Source organism: Ictidomys tridecemlineatus, chromosome X (genome assembly GCF_052094955.1).
Source record: "Ictidomys tridecemlineatus isolate mIctTri1 chromosome X, mIctTri1.hap1, whole genome shotgun sequence".
Taxonomy (NCBI): domain Eukaryota; kingdom Metazoa; phylum Chordata; class Mammalia; order Rodentia; family Sciuridae; genus Ictidomys; species Ictidomys tridecemlineatus.
Window position 1 is genome coordinate 95,884,829 of NC_135493.1, and position 15,167 is coordinate 95,899,995.

Here is a 15,167-nt window from a genome sequence, read left to right on the forward strand (position 1 = left end):
TGATATTCTAGAAAACCTTTTGAGATTTCTCAGAAGCAATCTTTCCACCTAATTTGTTGAGAACTTGTAAAAATAGTAGTAAACTACTTTTAAGGATTTTATAGGATTTTTTCCTGTGGCCTGAAAGTTATTACAACAGAAAAAAATTCTGGTATATTTTTAGTCTACAGTTATTTAAAAATCATTGAAATTCCATGCATAGGAATTTCTAATTTGCCATTACATTTATATTGATTTGTTATTATAATATTTAATTCACTACATATAGCAATTTAAAATCATGACAATTATAAAAAAGTTTAAACCAGTTTGGGAAAACTTCAAACATCACATAGATGTTTAAGTTGATTTCCTCAGTAATTATTAGATAATATAAGATTTATAAATTAAAGCTAGAGCCAAGTCTGGTGGCACACACCATAATCCCAGCAACTCGAGAGGATGAGACAGGAGGATTACAAGTTTGGGCCTAAGCTCAGCAACTTAGTGAGGCTCTAAGCAACTTAGTGAGACCCTGCCTCTAAATAAAAAAATAAGAAGGGCTGGGGATGTGGCTCAGTGGTAAAGTGCCCCTAGGGTTCAGTTCCCGGTTCCAAAAAAGAAAAAGATAAGACATTAAAGCTAGAAAAATTATTCTGTAAAAAATATTTATTAAAATGGATCCATTGTGGGGCTGGGGTTGTAGCTCAGTAGTAGAGATATCAGATTTTAAGCAAAGGACAGTTAAAGAATTAACTAGAAAAGTGATATTCTACTAAAGTGATTTAAATTTTAATAAATATTAAAATGTATTTTAATAGATTTTAAATTTTATTTTTAAATTTTATTTTTAATAGACTTAAATTTTAATAAATATTAAAACTTATTTTAACATTTATTAAAATTTAAATCACCTTAGTGAACATGTGAGGCACTGGGTTCAATCCTCAGCACCACATAAAATAAATAAATTAAATAAAGGTATTATGTCCACCTACAACTAAAAAAAAAATTTAATTGATCCATTGTGGTTATTTAAAACTTCTTTATTCTGAAATATTTAAAATATACAGAAACGTAAAAAAAATAAATACCCATATAGATTTGTCATTTACACTTTGCTATGTTTTCTTCCTATTTTAGCTAGACATCCTGACATGTCACCTTAATACATCAGGATGCAGTTCTAAAAAATGACATTTTGTATATTTTTGTATATAACCACAATGTTAGTACCTTGTTTAACACAGTGAAAAATTTTCTGATGTCAGCTATTACCCAATCTCATATTCAAGTTTCCTTTCTTCTCAAGTCTTTTATAAGCTAGTTCATTTAAACTGGGACTCAATAAAAATCTATGTATTGCATTAGGTTGTTATGACTTTTAAGCCTCTTTTAATATAGAAGAGTTTCCTCCCCATATTTTGTCCATGGCAATGACTTTTTACAAACAGGAATAGTTGTCTTATATTGTATGCATTTAGAAAGCAAGTCCCTAGTCTTCCAGTAATTCCTAATAAGTTGCTGAGACCACCTTACCATTGTGAACAGAAAAGCTGGACAAAAGTATATAGATTTAAAAAGCATTTGCAGGGCGAGGCGAAGGGAGTGCATCACCCCAGTGCGCCGCATCACTGAGCCAGTGAAAGAAGATATGAAACGGCTGAAGGATATCTTGTTGGGAATTTCCAGTGAAATTGAGGCGCTACAGAATCTAATAGACAGGTTTCCATCGTGCGAGGTTCGGCAGCGGGAACTCCATTTCTCCGCACGGAGGGTCGCATAGCCTGATTGCTCCGTGGCGGGTTGTCTGCGGCGCGCGCTGGGGATCGGCAGGGAGCCGGAGCGGGAGAACAGCGAGGAGAGGGAGAACAGCGATACGGATTCGGGGGGCCCCTGCCAGTGATACATCGGCAGCGCTTGGTGCGGAGTTCCGGCTTGAGACAGAGGAGAGAAGCGGCGGTTCCAGTCACCGGTCTGACCATGGAGGACGGCGGCCTCCATCTTGGAGAGATGATGTAATCATCCCATTGTTCTGCTGATCTCAGCTCATTCAGCTACGGAACAGGTGAATTCAGGCTGGTATTTGCCTTCGTCTAGCAGACAGATTTCTTGCTCAGGATCGGGACTAGGGATCCTGTGGAGAATACTCTTGAAGGCTCGTGCCTGGCAAGGCGTGCGCAGGGCACTGAGCAGCGGGACTTGGGTTCCCGGGACTTGGGTTCCCGGGGCTAACCGGGCCCAGGTCTGAGGAATCTGCGGAGACTGCCTGTGAAGGCGAGCTCCGAGTGGAGCGTGCGCTGAGCTTGGGGCGACTGGGTTCTGACTCCCGAGACAGTTTTGGCCTGGGGCTGGGGAACCCCGGGGGTCGCTCGCTGGGGCCAGCTCCCAGCGGAGAGAGTGTATCCGGATCGGAAAGGCGGGGTTCTTGCTACCTAAGCTGCTTTGGCCCAAGGCTAGGGAACCTGCGGTGACTGCTTCTCGGCCAGGGTCCTGCTGGGTGCTGTGGGGGCAGAGTGGAGCTTCCACCTGCGCCCAGAGCAGGCCAAGTGACCCGCTGGCATGGTACCATGAAACCCCAAATGCAGCTGGTGCTGAAGAGAGAAGCCACCCACGCTTAGAATAGGACCAGCGACCCACTGGCAAGACAGGCCAGGTAGCTTGCCAACGTGGTGGACACGTAACACTGAGGCAGTCGCGTCACACTGGTTGGAGTGGGGGTGGAGCAGGGTCGCCGCCTGGGTCCGGAGGGGGCTCAGCGACCCGTTGGAGAGGTAGTCAGGTACCCCCATTGGGAGTGGGGGCTGTGCAGAACTGCGACCCACCGGCCTAGAGGTCTGCCAGCGTGGTAGACACGTCACACCAATTGGAGTGGGGGCACAGCAGAGCCGCCACCCACATCCAGATCAGGACCAACGACCCCAGGGTGTGGTAGTTACGTTACCACAATTGGAGTGGGGTCAGAGCAGAACAGCCACCAGTGCCTGCAGTGGGGGCAGACCTGCGACCAATTAGCGTGGTAGACAGACCACCCTAATTAGGGGAGGAGCACAGCCACTACCCGCCCTGCAAGGGAGACTTCCCAACTATACAAGAGCAATATAAATAAATAGGAGGTAAATTTCAAAAACACAACAGTTGCACCAAGCAGGAAGAAACGCGAGCAGTATGAAAAGACAGGGAAAGAAAGGTCCACAAGCAATGCAGGTCAACTCAACTTTAGAAGAGGTAATAGCTGCAACAGACGGAATGTCAGATAAAGAGTACAGGATATATATGCTTCAGATGATCTGGAGTCTCAAGGAAGACATGAGACAGCAAAATCAGACAATGAAAGATCACATTGACAAACAAATCCAGGAAGTAAAAGATCAATTTCACAGGGAGATAGAGGTAATAAAAAACAAACAAATTGAAATCCTGGAAATGCAGGAATCATTAAACCAACTTAAAAACTCAATTGAGAATACTAACAGCAGATTAGATCACTTAGAAGAGAGAACATCAGACAATGAAGACAAAGTATTTCAACTGGAAAAGAACATAGACAGCTCAGCAAGTCTGCTAAGAAACCATGAGCAGAACATCCAAGAATTATGGGACAATATCAAAAGACCAAATTTAAGAGTCATTGGGATACAGGAAGGCACAGAGCTCCAAACTAAAGGAATAAACAGACTATTCAGTGAGATTATACAAGAAAACTTCCCAGACTTGAAGAATGAGACAGAATCACAAATCCTAGAAGCCTACAGGACGCCGAATGTGCAAAATCATAAGAGATCCACACCTAGACACATTATAATGAAGATGTCCAACATACAGAATAAGGAGAGAATTTTAAAAGCTGCAAGAGAAAGAAAGCAGATTACATTTAGGGGCAAACCAATCAGGATAACAGCTGATCTCTCAACACAGACCCTGAAAGCTAGAAGATCCTGGAATAATATATTTCAAACACTGAAAGAAAATGGGTTCCAACCAAGAATCGTGTATCCGGCGAAATTAAGCTTCAGGATAGAAGATGAAATTAAAACCTTCCATGATAAACAAAAGTTAAAAGAATTCGCAGCTAGAAAACCATCTCTTCAAAAAATCCTTGGCAAAACATTACAGGAAGAGGAAATGGAAAATAACACTGAAAACCAACAATGGGAGATAGGACAGTAAAGGGGGAAAAATAGTCAAAGAGGATAACAAATCAGGTTTAGAAACATCAATAAACAAATATGGCTAGAAGAACAAATCATATCTCAATAATAACCCTAAATGTTAATGGCTTAAATTCACCAATTAAGAGACACAGGCTAGTAGAATGGATCACAAAAGAAGACCCAACAATATGCTGCCTACAGGAGACGCATCTGATAGAAAAAGATATTCATAGACTGAAGGTGAAAGGTTGGGAAAAATCATACCACTCATATGGAATGCGGAAACAAGCAGGAGTGTCCATACTCATATCTAATAAAATAGATTTAAAACCAAAGTTAATCAAAAGGGATAAAGAAGGACACTTCATACTGCTCAAGGGAACCATACACCAACAAGACATAACAATCATAAATATATATGCCCCAAATAATGGTGCGGCTGTGTTTATCAAGCAAACTCTCCTCAAGTTCAAGAGTCTAATAGACCACCATACAATAATCATGGGAGACTTCAACACACCTCTCTCACCACTGGACAGATCTTACAAACAAAAGTTAAATAAAGAAACTATAGAACTCAATAACACAATTAACAACCTAGACTTAATTGACATATATAGACTATACCACCCCAAATCAAGTAGTTACACTTTTTTCTCAGCAGCACATGGAACCTTCTCAAAAATAGACCATATATTATGTCACAGGGCAACTCTTAGACAATATAAAGGGGTAGAGATAATACCATGCATCTTATCTGATCATAATGGAATAAAACTGAAAATCAACGATAAAAGAATGAAGGAAAAATCAAGCATCACTTGGAGAATGAACAATAGGTTGCTGAATGATCAATGGGTTTTAGAAGACATCAAGGAGGAAATTAAAAAATTCCTAGAGTTAAATGAAAACACAGACACAACATATCGGAATCTATGGGACACATTGAAAGCAGTTCTAAGAGGAAAATTCATTGCTTGGAGTTCATTCCTCAAAAAAAGAAAAAACCAACAAATAAATGATCTCATACTTCATCTCAAAATCCTAGAAAAAGAAGAGCAAAACAACAGCAAAAGAAGTAGAAGGCAAGAAATAATTAAAATCAGAGCTGAAATAAATGAAATTGAAACAAAAGAAACAATTGAAAAAATTGACAGGACTAAAAGTTGGTTCTTTGAAAAAATAAATAAAATTGACAGACCCTTAGCCATGCTAACGAAGAGAAGAAGAGAGAGAACTCAAATTACTAACATACGGGATGAAAAAGGTAATATCACAACAGACACTTCAGAAATACAGAAGATAATCAGAAATTATTTTGAATCCTTATACTCCAATAAAATAGAAGATAGTGAAGGCATAGATAAATTCCTTAAGTCTTATGACCTGCCCAGATTGAGTCAGGAGGATATAGACAACCTAAACAGACCAATAACAATAGAGGAAATAGAAGAAACCATCAAAAGATTACCAACTAAGAAAAGCCCAGGACCGGATGGGTATACAGCAGAGTTTTACAAAACCTTTAAAGAGGAACTAACACCAATACTTTTCAAGCTATTTCAGGAAATAGAAAAAGAGGGAGAACTTCCAAATTCATTCTACGAGGCCAACATCACCCTGATTCCGAAACCAGACAAAGACACTTCAAAGAAAGAAAACTACAGACCAATATCTCTATTGAACCTTGACGCAAAAATCCTCAATAAAATTCTGGCGAATCGGATTCAAATACATATCAAAAAAATTATACATCATGATCAAGTAGGATTCATCCCTGGGATGCAAGGCTGGTTCAATATACGGAAATCAATAAATGTTATTCACCACATCAATAGACTTAAAAATAAGAACCATATGATCATCTCGATAGATGCAGAAAAAGCATTCGACAAAGTACAGCATCCCTTTATGTTCAAAACTCTAGAAAAATTAGGGATAACTGGAACATACCTCAACATTGTAAAAGCAATCTACGATAAGCCACAGGCCAGCATCATTCTGAATGGAGAAAAATTGAAGGCATTCCCTCTAAGATCTGGTACAAGACAGGGATGCCCTCTCTCACCACTTCTGTTCAACATAGTCCTCGAAACACTGGCCAGAGCAATTAGACAGACAAAAGAAATTAAAGGCATAAAAATAGGAAAAGAAGAACTTAAATTATCACTATTTGCAGATGATATGATCCTATACCTAGCAGACCCAAAAGGGTCTACAAAGAAGCTATTAGAGCTAATAAATGAATTCAGCAAAGTGGCAGGATATAAGATCAACACGCATAAATCAAAGGCATTCCTGTATATCAGTGACAAATCCTCTGAAACGGAAATGAGGACAACTACTCCATTCACAATATCCCCCCAAAAAAATAAAATACTTGGGAATCAACCTAACAAAAGAGGTGAAAGATTTATATAATGAAAATTATAGAACCCTAAAGAAAGATATAGAAGAAGACCTTAGAAGATGGAAAAATATACCCTGCTCATGGATAGGTAGAACTAACATCATCAAAATGGCGATATTACCAAAAGTTCTCTATAAGTTCAATGCAATGCCAATCAAAATCCCAATGGAATTTCTTGTAGAAATAGATAAAAGAATCATGAAATTCATATGGAATAATAAAAGACCCAGAATAGCAAAAACAATGCTAAGCAGGAAGAGTGAATCAGGCGGTATAGCGATACCAGACTTCAAACTATACTACAGAGCAATAGTAACAAAAACAGCATGGTACTGGTACCAAAACAGGCGGGTGGACCAATGGTACAGAATAGAGGACACAGAAACCAATCCACAAAACTACAACTATCTTATATTTGATAAAGGGGCTAAAAGCATGCAATGGAGGAAGGATAGCATCTTCAACAAATGGTGCTGGGAAAACTGGAAATCCATTTGCATCAAAATGAATCTGAACCCCTATCTCTCGCCATGCACAAAAGTTAACTCAAAATGGATTAAGGAGCTTGATATTAAATCAGAGACATGGCATCTGATAGAAGAAAAAGTTGGTTATGATCTACATACTGTGGGATCGGGCCCCAAATTCCTCAATAGAACACCCATAGCGCAAGAGTTAACAACTAGAATCAACAAATGGGACTTACTCAAACTAAAAAGTTTTTTCTCAGCAAAAGAAACAATAAGAGAGATAAACAGGGAGCCTACATCCTGGGAACAAATCTTTAATCCACACACTTCAGATAGAGCCCTAATAACCAGAATATACAAAGAACTCAAAAAATTAGACAATAAGATAACAAATAACCCAATCAATAAATGGGCCAAGGACCTGAACAGACAGTTCTCAGAGGAGGACATACAATCAATCAATAAGTACATGAAAAAATGCTCACCATCGCTAGCAGTTAGAGAAATGCAAATCAAAACTACCCTAAGATACCACCTCACTCCAGTAAGATTGGCAGCCATTAGGAAGTCAAACAACAATAAGTGCTGGAGAGGATGCGGGGAAAAGGGCACTCTTGTTCATTGCTGGTGGGACTGCAAATTGGTGCAGCCAATTTGGAAAGCAGTATGGAGATTTCTTGGAAAGCTGGGAATGGAACCACCATTTGACCCAGCTATTCCCCTTCTCGGTCTATTCCCTAAAGACCTAATAAGAGCATGTTACAGAGACACTGCTACAACGATGTTCATAGCAGCACAATTCACTATAGCAAGATTATGGAATCAGCCTAGATGCCCTTCAATAGATGAATGGATAAAAAAAATGTGGCATTTATACACAATGGAGTATTACTCTGCATTAAGGAACGACAAAATCATAGAATTTGGAGGGAAATGGATGGCATTAGAGCAGATTATGCTAAGTGAAGCTAGTCAATCGTTAAAAAACAAATACCAAATGACCCCTTTGATATAAGGGGAGTAAACAAGGACAGGGTAAGGATGAAGAGCTTGAGAAGAAGATTTACATTAAACAGGGATGAGAAAAGGGGAGGGGAGGGGAGGGGAGGGGAGGGGGGATAGTAGAGAATAGGACAGACAGCAGAATACATCAGACACTAGAAAGGCAATATGTCAATCAATGGAAGGGTAACTGATGTGAAACAGCAATCTGTATACGGGGTAAAGTTGGGAGTTCATAACCCACTTGAATCAAACTGTGAAAGATGATGTATTAAGAACTGTGTAATGTTTTGAAGGACCAACAATAAAAATAAATAAATAAATAAAAATAAAAAAAAAATAAAAAGCATTTGCAAGTATCAGAGTGCTATCAAGACAGTAAAGAACTGTGGGACTACCATTTGGGAGAGGAAGGAAGCCCAAATGGATGTGCCTGGTACCTGGGGCTACTGTCCAACAAGAACTGTTAATTGCTTCTGAGGTTTAATATTTTTAAAGAATGAATATAAGAATGTGGATTTTAGTAAAACATTGAAGCTATAAAACTTTCTATAACTAATTATAAGCAATGAAATTAAGACATCCATGTATGGATTTAGTAATAGATTCATAGAAAGAATGAGAGATAAACAAAGCCCTCACCAGTGTGGTCACCTGATCATGAACTTTCCAGTCTCCAGAACCATAAACCAAAATAAGATTGGGGGAGGGACAGGTACTGGGTATTGAACACAAGCCATTTATCACTGACCTACATCCTCAGCCCCTTTTTGAAAATTTTGAGATGAGGTCTTGTGAAATTTTCCAGGCTGGGCTGAAACTTGCAATCCTCCTGCCTCCACTTCCTGAGTAGCTGGAATTACAGAGGTATACCACCATATCTGATTTCCAAATTAGAATTCTATATCCAGAGAAACATAACTTCAGAAATGTTAGATATAAGTTTTTTAAGATAATAGATGGCATTTGTCACTAGCAGGTTCACACTAAAGTAATACTACATGTTTCTGTTCCCCTAAGACAGTAGTTATCAGCCAGGGAAATTTTCCCCCTTCCACACCCCAGGGGAAATTTGACAATACCCAGAAACATTTTTTGTTGTCACACTTGGAGGGAAAGAATGATATCTGGGGAGGTGAGACGGGGATGCTACTAAACACCCTATAATGCACAGGAGAGTCCCCCAAAACAAAAGAATTCTCCACCCCAAAGTGTTAATAATATTGACGTTAAAACAAAACAAAAACTGTCCTGGAGAAAGGAAAACTTAAGTACACAAAAAAAAGTATGCAAATATTTTCTAGCAGCTCTATTCACAATCCACAACACCTACAAAGAACCCACATATCCTTCAATAGTGAATGGAAAGCAAAGCACAGTAGGTCTATGTAATGGGATATTTCTGAGCCTTAAAAAAGACAAATTGCCAGGGAAAGGACAGTTAAAGAATTAACTAGAAAAGTGATATTCTACGAAGGTGATTTACAGTGGTGCACACCTGTAATCCCAGTGGCTCTGGAGGCAAAGGCAGGAGGATGGCAAGTTCAAGGCCAGCCTCAGCAACTTATTGAGGTCCTAAGCAACTCAAGGAGACCCTGTCTCTAAATTTGAGAGAGAGAGAGAGAGAGGGAGGGAGAGGGGGGGGAGAGAGAGAGAGAGAGAGAGAGAGAGAGAGGGAGAGAGGGAGGAGAGAGGGAGAGAGAGAGAGAGAGAGAGGGAGAGAGAGAGAGAGAGAGAGAGAGAGAGAGAGAGAGAGAGAGAGAGAGAGAGAGAGAGAGAGAGAGAGAGAGAGAGACACGCTGGGGTTGTGGCTCAAGCGGTAGCATGCTCGCCTGGCATGCGTGCGGCCTGGGTTCGATCCTCAGCACCACATACCAACAAAGATGTTGTGTCCACCGAAAACTAAAAAAAATAAATATTTTTTAAAAAAGAGAGAGGTATTCAAGATGGCGGAATAGAGGAGGTACTGATTCTGGTTGCTCTGTGCAATTAAACCAAGAAAGCAGTCAGGGGATGTCTCCACAAGGTCTCACCTAGACAGAATACAACATCTCAGAGCGAGGGACAGGACCCCTATACAGCAGGTTTCCGCAGAAACCATCAGAGCTGCGACCAGCTGCACAGAAATCAGAGCCTCTGTGTTCCAGGAAGACTCTAGACTCTGGAACCAAAGTCCGCAGTTCTAGTGTGCACACGGCGCTCAAGCAGCAACAGAGTCACCTAATCAGGCGGGCCACAGGGCTGCAATTTAGCCACAGCACAAGGCCATCCCAGCTCCCCCAACCTCACCAGACACCCTAGCGCTGGAAGCACACCGACTCCATGTTGGAAAACCTCTCTAGCCATTTTTGGTGGGCGTGGCTCTCAGCCCAGATCTCAGCTAGAACAGGCACCTGGTTCCCACCTTCCTTCCCCGCCCCCCTCCCCAGCTGCCACAATGCGCACAGTGACTACCCAGCGCAAAAACTGCTCTCAGCTGAATGGGAGAGCAGTGCGACCAGGGCACCGCCCACCTGGTGCGAGCCTGAGGGCAAGAGGTCCGCAGTTGGGACCTGATGAGCAAGAGAGGGGAGGGGTCAAAAAACCTGAAGCAAATTAGAGAGACCAGGATTGGGAAACTGCAGGCAGGAGAGGGAGAGGGTTCTGAGGGGCTGTCTACCATGAAGAAGAAGTATCCTGTGAAAGGCACAGTGTAAACAATCATGACCGCCTTCCCTGGAGTCCATCAGGGCAGGACTAAAGTTCACAGCCATGCTCCAGAGAGAGACCTCAAGAGCAAAGTAGAGGATTCTTTGGAAACGTGACTGTTTTATGCTGTTTGTCTTTTAAAAAATGGATTTAAATTATAACAAGTATAAAATGATATTCCATACTCCTTCATTCAATTAATTGTGAAAGCACATGAATTTGCTTGGATGGCATAGAGAGTAAGAATGTTGAGTGAAGGCAATTTTATTCTCTTCCTGGGCTCACAATTAGCCTGCATTTTCCAACTTCCCTCACAGTATGTTGGACTCATGTCACTGAATGCCAGTGGAATGTGGACAGAAGTTATATGAGCCATTTCAGGCCCATAGAATGCCAAGTGTTAGGTGCAGGACAGGCTGAGTAAGTTGTCTGCAGGGCATGCCAAAGTTAGCTGCAGGATGACCTGGCCTCTCAAACCCTCTGTCTGGTTCTTTATCAACTATTTGCTTCAAGCCCAAACGCCCACGTCCCCACTCAAGGCTGAACACTCAACCCCCTGCTCAAGGCCGAATATGTAACCCCCCCCTTGTGCCAACAAGGCAGTTTGCAGACCCAGAGACCTCATTAGATTTGGGCTATAAAAACTCCCTCCTGCGGGGCCCCTCTCTCTCTTGCTTTCTCTCTCTTGCTATTTCTCTTGCTTTCTCTCTCTCTCTCTTGCTCTCTTTCTCTCTCTCTCCTCTTTCTCTCTTTTCTCCTCTGTTGCACTGCTGTAATAAAGATCTCTTGGTTGCTCCGAGTGTTGAGGTCACTTTTCTTTCACCAAGGTCCAAAGAGAATGAGAAAACCACCAGATGATAGAAGCCAAGGTCCCTGAATGACATAGACAAAGAAAGTAGATCCATGGTTTCTAGGATTGGGACAAGAGGGAAAAAGGAAGTGACTACTAATTGGTGTGGCGATTCTTTTTGAGATGATAAAACTGTTCCACAACTAGTGGCATTGGTTGTATAGTTTTGTGAATACAATGAAAACCACTGAATTGTATACTTTAAAAGTGACCCTACTAAAAGGTATGATTCCCTTTTTCCCCACCCCCGTAATACCAGGGGATTGAACCCACAGTCTTGAGCATGCTAGGCAATCCCTAAGTCCAGGGCTTCTTAGTATATAATTGCAGTCAATTCCTTGTAGTGGCCACATCCATAGTTCTTTGGGGGATATAGTTAACAGACCTGGCACATATATTGCTGCTTTGTTAATCCTTGTTCTTTCTCTTTCTTGATTTCATGGTGAGGGAGTCTACAAGAGACAGAGAAAGCCATAATCCTAATCATAATTTTCCCTGAGTAATTTTATGCAAGAAAGAAGTTAGTGAAAGCCACAAATTTAATCTGATCTTTACACCACTTTTGAAAAAGAGCTTTATTGAGATGTAACTGAAATATGATATACTGCAAGTATTAAAAGTTCACAGTTGAACAAGTTTTGACATATAGTCACACTATCACCCTACTTAATATGATGAACAAATATGTCACTCCCAAAAGTTTACTTATACCCCCTTGTATTCTTTCTTTTCCACCCATCTCTTCCCCTACCCCAGGCAATCACTAAAAGATTTTCTTAATGTAGATTAGTTTGCATGTTTAATATAAATTAAAATTTATATTAATGGAATCATACTGTATATACTCTTTTTGTCTTATTTCATTCACTTAGCTTTATTTCAAGTGAGATGGCTGTATCATATGGTGAGTGGGTAGTCAATTTTTTAAAGAAACTACCTAAATCTTTTGGATGTGCCATTTGATATTCTTACCAGAAAAGTAGGAGTATTTCAGATTCTCCATATTTCCCCAACAATTGGAATATGTGCTCATTCTTTTAAATTTTAACCATTCTAAATATGTAGAATGTAGGTATCTAGTGATATTTCATTATGGTTTTTATTTTAATTTCTCTAATGATGTTGAACATTGTTTCTGCTCTTATTTCCCATTTGCATATTTACTTTGTTAAAGTGTCTATTCAATATTTTGAGGGGTTAAAGCCGGGCATGGTGGCACATCTGTAATCCCAACAATTCAGGAAGCTGAGACAAGAGGATCACAAGTTCAGGGCCAGCCTAGGCAATTTAACGAGGCCCTAAGCAACTTAGCAAGACCCTGTCTCAAAATAAAAAAAAATAACAAGGACTGAGGATACAGTTCAATGTTAAATCCTCCCTAGGTTCAATTCCAAGTACAAAAGAAAAAAATTGGGCAGTTATTTATTATGATTGGTTTTAGTAGTTCTGTATATATAGTGGATATGTAATTGAAAATATTTCTCCCATCTGTGCCTCATCTTTTAATTCTCCTAGCACTGACTTACAAAGAGCAAAAGTTTTCATTTTGCTAAAGTGTACTTAACATTATTTTTTTTCTTTTATGGATTGAGCTTTTGGTGTCATATCTAGAAATCTTTGCCAAGGTCACAGAGATTTTCTGTTCTGTTTTCTTCTAAATATGGATCAAAGTTGTTTTTCTATTGGCATATGGATGTTTGATTGTTATAGTATGGTTAGTTGAAAAGGGTAGCCTTTTTCCACTGCATTGCCTTTGCATCTTTGTCAGAGATCAATTGATCTTATTCAGTCCCCAGTAAGACCAAGGGGGGGGGGGAGAAAAGAAATAATGGAAGAAGAAGAAAAAGAAAAGAAATTGTTTAAATATATGAATCAACTTCTGGAGTTTCTGTTTCATTGTTTTATTGGTCTACAGTTATGCCGACGCCACACTATATTAATTTATGTAGCTTTTAATGAATCTTGAAGTCACAGAGTGTTAGTCTTCCAAATTTTCAAAGTCATTTTTCTGCCTTAGGTCCTTTACAGTCCCACATTCATTTTAGAATTAGTTTGTTCATTTCCACACACACACACAAAAATTCAACTGAAAGTTTTATTTGTATTGAATTGAACATATAGATCAGTTTGGGGAGAATTGGCATTTTTAAAATATTGAGCATTCTCATCAGTGAACTTGAATTTCTCTCAACAATGTTTTATTGATTTTAGTATATACATCATGCACATCTTTAGCCAGATTTATCCATAAATCTTCCATACATTTGATGCTGTTGCAAAAGGCATTATTTTAAAATTTCAATTTCCAATTGCATGTATAGTACAGAGAACTTGCTTATTCATTCTAACCACTTTACAATTAGATTCCAGTCAATTTCCTACACAATTACATCATCTTTGAATAGTCAGTTTTACTTTTTTTCTTCTCAATCCAAATACATTTTGTTTCCTTTTCTTGCTTGATTTCACTGTTTAGAACTTTCAGTACAATATTGCATAGAAGTGGCAAGAGTGGGGCTGGGAATGTAGTGCCATGGTAGATCACTTGCCTAGCATGTACAAAACCCTGATGCAATCCTCAGTACCTCCAGAAAAAAAAGCATTTAAAGAGGAATGGCAAGAGTAGATATCCTGATCTTAAAAAAAAAAAAAAATTATTCCGTCTTCACCATTAAGTACAATATTTAAAAAAAAATTTTTTTACTTGTACATGGGCACAATATCTTTATTTTTGTTTATTTTTTTATGTGGTGCTGAGGATTGAACCCAGGCCCTCACACTTGCAAGACAAGCACTCTGCCACAGAGCTATAACCCCAGTCCATTAATATTAACTGCAGTTCTTTTGAAATATTCTTTTCTGGGTTCAGGAAGTTTCCTTCTAGTCTTAGTTTGCTGGAAATTTTTTCCAGAAATAGATGTCAAATTAAAGATTTTCTTTTTTGATTTGCTAATGTGGTAAATTATACTGGTTGGACTTTCAATGCTACAATTAGTTTGTGTCCGTAAGATAAACTCCACTTTATCATGATGTATTACAATTTTTATGTTACATACCATTTGATTCAATTTGCTAATATTTAAAGAACTTTTACATCTGTTTTCATGAGGGAAATTGGCCATAGTTTTTTTTTAATATTTTGATTTTATTTATTTGTTTATTTTTATATGATGCTGAGGTTCAAACCCAGTGCCTCACACAAGCTAGGCAAGTGCTCTACCACTTAGCCACATCCCCAGCCTACAGTTTTCTTTGTTGTAATGTCTTTGTCTGGTTTTGCTGTCAGAATCACACTGGCCTCTTAGAATGAGTAGGAACATATTCCTTCTCCAATTTTCTCTAAGAGTTCATGAGAATTGGTGTGAATTCTTCCTTAAATGTTAGGCAGAATTTATGAACGAAGTCAACTGGGCCCAGAGTTTTCTTTGTGGAAAGGCTTTCAACAGCACAGGACGACTCTTACATGCTTAAACCTGCCGCAGTCTGGCTGGGCACAATTCAGGAGCCACTTGTCAAAAGAAACGAACTTTATTTTTAGAACCACACAGGCCAAACAAAACAGCTCCTCAGGAAAAACCTTCAGAGCCCAACTGCCACCACCAGCTTCCTACAAG